Genomic DNA, 5,204 nt, shown 5'->3' on the forward strand with positions numbered 1-5,204 from the left:
TATGGACTCCGATATGCCTCGAATCTTCAATGTTTTGGGTTCCATAAGACCCCTATATGGCTTCTTGACACGTCCGAATATGCGTGTAAACCACAAGTGCACGTGTGTCGAAGTAATAATATACCCAGTGAGTCAGGTAGTTGAATCCACAGGGAACAAGGCTACTAGAACTAACTTCTTCTCTGCTTTTCTAGCCTAATGATAAATGGAAAGGTGTGGTGATCTAATATGTGAAGAAATGAATACCGGAGACGAATATGCAAGGGTGAAATGGATGGAGATTTCAATCAGTAAAAGTGGGGTATTCGGGCAATGCTCCCCCAATGATTCAGGTATTAGGTACCGGGTAAGCAAAGTGTTTCTATGATGAGTAAGTTAAGTCATGGAAATCCAAAAATAATCAGATCTTGCCTCCAGATCACCGATACTAGTCCCCTACGAGGTCCCAGTGGAGAAATTGCTCAATCTCAACACCTCACACCATATATGACCGCAAAGCACTCTAGGGATTCCAAGAGGTGTATCCAATTCCTAAAGATTGATCCAACCCTAATTCCCGGTGAAGGATCCTAACCCCCTACAAGGTCCCGATGGAGAAATCTCTCAATCTCACGCCTCACACGAAATATGGTTGCATAGAGCTTAGGGAATGGAGATAGAATACACCAATCGGAGGGAAAAGGGGATGCTCACTATCTCATGACTCAGCCTCTCAACCCTCTTCAATCTTGAGAATCTAACCCTAATGGAGACCTCTCTCTCACCAAGGTAACAAATCATGCAAACCAAATAACCAAAAGATCAATAAGACAAGCAAGCATTACATAATCAAGATTAAAACTTAATCAAACTCGGATTAAATAGAAACACTAAACAAATCCACAAAAGATTAGAATCCTAGGGTTCACCAACCCAAATACCCTCTAGGGATTTAGCTCTCCATGGAGCAACATACAAAACACACCATCAATGAATGAAAGTACATTAAAACCATAGAAATAAGCCCCCTTATATATGAACTGATGGCCTTGATGGAGAGCTTCGACGTCTTGAAGGACCCACTCCGAAGCTAGGTTCACCGGTGGCTTCCTTTGTGCTATGACGGAGGAGGAATCGATCAAAGTTGGTGACAAAGCGCCTCCAAAGCCGCAAAGACCTCCTCTCCAAACCCTAGCCGTCACACCCCTCAGGAGCCTAACAAAAGATGAGAAAGATAGGGCAAAATGGCTATTTATAGGCCTTAGACCGCATCTGTCATGTGCCCCCACACGCCCATGTGGATTTTCCACGTGCTCGCGTGGGCTGTAGGAATTTCCATGCGGGGCGCATGAATTATAATTTCACTACAGTGCTGCTACAATAAAATTGCTACAGTACTTTGTTACAATACTTTTCAGAAAACGCGGTCCAAACACTCTTCTCTTGAGGCCACATGTCCGGGCACACATCCATGTGGTAGGCTATAAAACTTCTCTTCATTGACGTATCTTTGAGAGGTCTTGCAATCTTCACAAAGAGAAGGAACATGAAGATGTGGCGGCCATTGTGCCCTTCCAACTAGTGAATTGACTTGAATCTTCTTGGAAGTTGGCACACATCTCCACGTTTATGAACTCCTCTCGTGTCTTGGTCCTTGAATTAAACAAGAACTCCCAACATTGTGTCTTTATAGCCTATCTTTGCTTCCTTTTTACTCTTCAAGGCGTTCAGAACCTATATGCATAAAAGAACACCAAATACACAATATGAGACATAAACCATGGTAAAAATGATGCTCAATGCATGTAAAACATATATAAAAATATGTCTACTCAAGAACTTATCACCTCTATATTTTCCATATGACTCAGGAGTATAAAAACACACATTCTAGGAATGGAAAGGAAAGACTTTTTGGGGGGACAGCTTGAGCCACCACTTAGAAGAATAGACGAATCAAGAATAAAGAGATTTTTGAAGGTGAAGTTCAAGGGCTCTAGGGGCTTAAAAACATCATCACTTAAGGGGGAGATCCACCATCAAGGAAGGAAGGAGTCTTAGGATCGGGAAGAGGCTTTCGGCTAGCAGAAGCGTCATTCGGCAATCCTTTGATTGGGGAAGTATTATTCGGCCCGATCTCCACCTCCTTCTTCATCATTTCACCTAAAGAGTGTTATCTATATGCTCACTTTGTATTTTGCTTTACATTGTCATTTCCATTTATTTGATGGCACACTAGACCCCAAGGCTACTGGATGTCGGTGAACCTTGTGGGTTCATCATGTATTTTAGATAATTGTTTCTTAATGTTATTGCTTGGGTTGATTTATGGTTTAATCCATTAAGTTTCATGCCAAGAATCACTAATGGAGAGATGTGTGATTCTTATTTGAGAAGTATACGTAGATGTAACCTACTTACGTGTACTAGATCTTGAATGGGTTAAAAGGGGAAGCTTGTATCGACTTGCCAAGAGATTGGGTGTTGGTAGCCCTCTGATCTTTAAGGGTAGACTTAAGTTGAGTTTACTCTTATGTTGGAATTTCCTTGTTCTTAATGCAATCATAGGGGTTTTGATTATAAAGAGATTCCAATCGACATTCGTATGGGATTAGGGTTCAATCACTGAGAAATTGGGGTTGATCTAATCTAGAAATCCCTCGGTCCAAATCACCCTTGTATCTTTTGCTCTTCATTCTTGTACCATGATGACCACTCAAGGGGATCCACATCCATAGGCCTTTACATACCATTGTTATAGAATATAGGGGATGAAGGAGTAATAGTAGATCCTTAACCCTGTGGAATATAATCCTTGTGTCTTTACACGAGATATTAGTTGGTCATCTCGTACACTTAAGGAGAAGCAATCAAGTTTTTGGCGCCGTTACCGTGGACTTTAAGGAATTCTAGGAAACTTTTAGCTCATTGCTCTAGCCATTTCTTTATTTATTTATTTTCTCATTTCTTTTCTTTTATTTTCTTTTGAGCTTAACTTTCTATTATCTTTCTTAATTTTGCAAGGTACCATGCATAACACGTGCAAACTCATCGAACATAATTACACTGGATAGTGAAATAAAAAGAACCTTGCATCGGAGACTAAGAAAGGTTGGTGAAGGCTCAAGTGAACAAAATATTGAAATTAAGGATAGAGAGTCATCAATCATGGCCGAAGAGTGATGCATTTTATGCAAATATGAAAGACCTCAATTCATGGGTGAAGAGTTTAGTGTTCAAGCGCCAACTGTTGCATCCAACAATTTTGAAATAAAAGCAAGTACAATCGGCATGGTTCAAAATTTACTTCAATTTATTAGTCTTGCAAATGAGGATGCATATGATCACCTCTCCCGCTTTCTCAAAATTTGCTCTACCTTCAAGATAAATGGGGTATCGGATGATGCAATCCAGTTGTGACTATTTTCATTCAGTCTAAGAGATGGGGCATATCATTAGCTCACATCTCTATCACCAGGGTCAATCAAAACATGGAAGGATATGGTTGAAAAATTCCTTGGAAGATACTTCCTACCAACCAAATCAGCCAAATTGAGGCAAGAGATTTTGGCATTTAAACAAGAGGAGTTCGAAATACTATTTGAGGCTTATGAAAGATTCAAAGACCTCCTTAGAAGATGCCCTCATCATGGTTTTTCTTCATGGATTCTGGTGCAAATCATTTACAAATGGCTGAACTATTCAACTCACCAACTCATTGATACCGTGGCGGGTGGATCCCTTAGTAACAAGTATCCTGATGAAGCCAAGCAACCACTTGAGTCTATAGCAAGCAATGAATCTCATCGGGCCTCAAGAGGAACTCCATAGAAAGGTGTTGTAATTTATGAAGTTAGTAGCAATGATGCCCTCGCCGCAAAAGTTGATGTGTTAACCAGGAAACTAGATCTCCTCATGGGTAGTAGTTTGAGGTCGTAAATAGTTATGAGTTGTAGCACTTGTGGTGGTGGGCACAGAGTCACCCAATGTCCTATTGGTAGCTCCTCTATCGCCCATGTCGAGAATGTTGATTACATTGGGGGACAAATAAATCAAGGAAGCCCATACAACATAACTTACTATCCGAGCTAGAAGAACCACCCAACTTTGCATGGAACCAAGGGTAACAACAAAGAGTTGCACAATCCTAGGGATCCCAATTTCAACAACCACCCATAGAGAAGAAATTCACCACTGAAGACGATTTTTGCCATGTCATGCTTAGTACTGATACAAGATATAATAACATAACCAGCAGCATGGATACAAAATTTGGCAAAGTAAATGCTTAATTTACTTAGCATGCCGAACAGTTCAATGAGATAGGTTCTATCTTGAGAAATCTCTAAACTTCTGTGGAGTCACTTGAGCATCAAGAGGGGCAACTCACCAAGGCAAATTCTGAGCGACCTTTAGGTAGTCTTTCTAGTAACACTGAAGAAAATCCTAGGGAACACTTGAAGGCCATTACCCTTAGAAGCCGGAGGCAAGTTGAGACAAGGGTCAAAGTTAACCCAAGTGTCAAGAAAAATGGGGTAGCCATTGAGGAATACCCCAAACCAGCTGAATAAATCATTGAAGAAAACAATCGGGGAATAAATGATGAGGCTCAACCACAGAGGACATTAAAATCATCCGAGTACAAGCCTCCAATCCCTTATATGACTAGACTGAAGCAAGAAGAGAAGGATGTTCAATTCAAAAAGTTAATTAACATCTTCAAACAACTCCACATAAACATTTTGATAGTTGAGCCATTGACCCAAATGCCTAAATATACCAAGTTTCTAAATTTTTCTCCAAAATTTTTCTATAGTTTCTTCTTCTCCCAAATTTTTCTCTCCTTTCTCTTCCATTCCTTGGCCAAATCTTCTCATTTCTTCTCCTAGATCACATCCTAACCTTTTTGAGGCTTTGATCTAGTGGTTTCCCTTGAGTTTTATTGAAGTTTACTCAAGTCTTAGTCAGTAAGCTCTTTGATGCCCTAGTTTTATCTTCTTTATTTTTCTTGCTTTCTTGGAGCTTATTTGTGGAATTTTTCAAGCATTTGGCTTGAATTTTATGGTATGAACATCATGGTTGAAGTTTCATTTGAATTTATGTACAAATGTTTTGTCTACCATGGTCATGGGGAAGTGCTTGCAAAATGAATAGTGACATACGGCCCTTATACAGCCGAATAGTCCCTATTCATTATTTTTTCTTTCTTATTTCTTCATTTTTTG

General features: G+C 39.9%; 1 non-coding gene across 1 annotated transcript; it reads right to left on the bottom strand.

The window, feature by feature from the left end:
- Positions 1-3,528: 3,528 nt before the first annotated feature.
- On the bottom strand, positions 3,529-3,635 carry LOC120269683. Its single transcript, XR_005539325.1, has one exon. It is a non-coding gene; the product is annotated as a small nucleolar RNA R71 (small nucleolar RNA).
- Positions 3,636-5,204: the final 1,569 nt, after the last annotated feature.

The sequence above is a fragment of the Dioscorea cayenensis genome, chromosome 9 (genome assembly GCF_009730915.1).
Source record: "Dioscorea cayenensis subsp. rotundata cultivar TDr96_F1 chromosome 9, TDr96_F1_v2_PseudoChromosome.rev07_lg8_w22 25.fasta, whole genome shotgun sequence".
Taxonomy (NCBI): domain Eukaryota; kingdom Viridiplantae; phylum Streptophyta; class Magnoliopsida; order Dioscoreales; family Dioscoreaceae; genus Dioscorea; species Dioscorea cayenensis.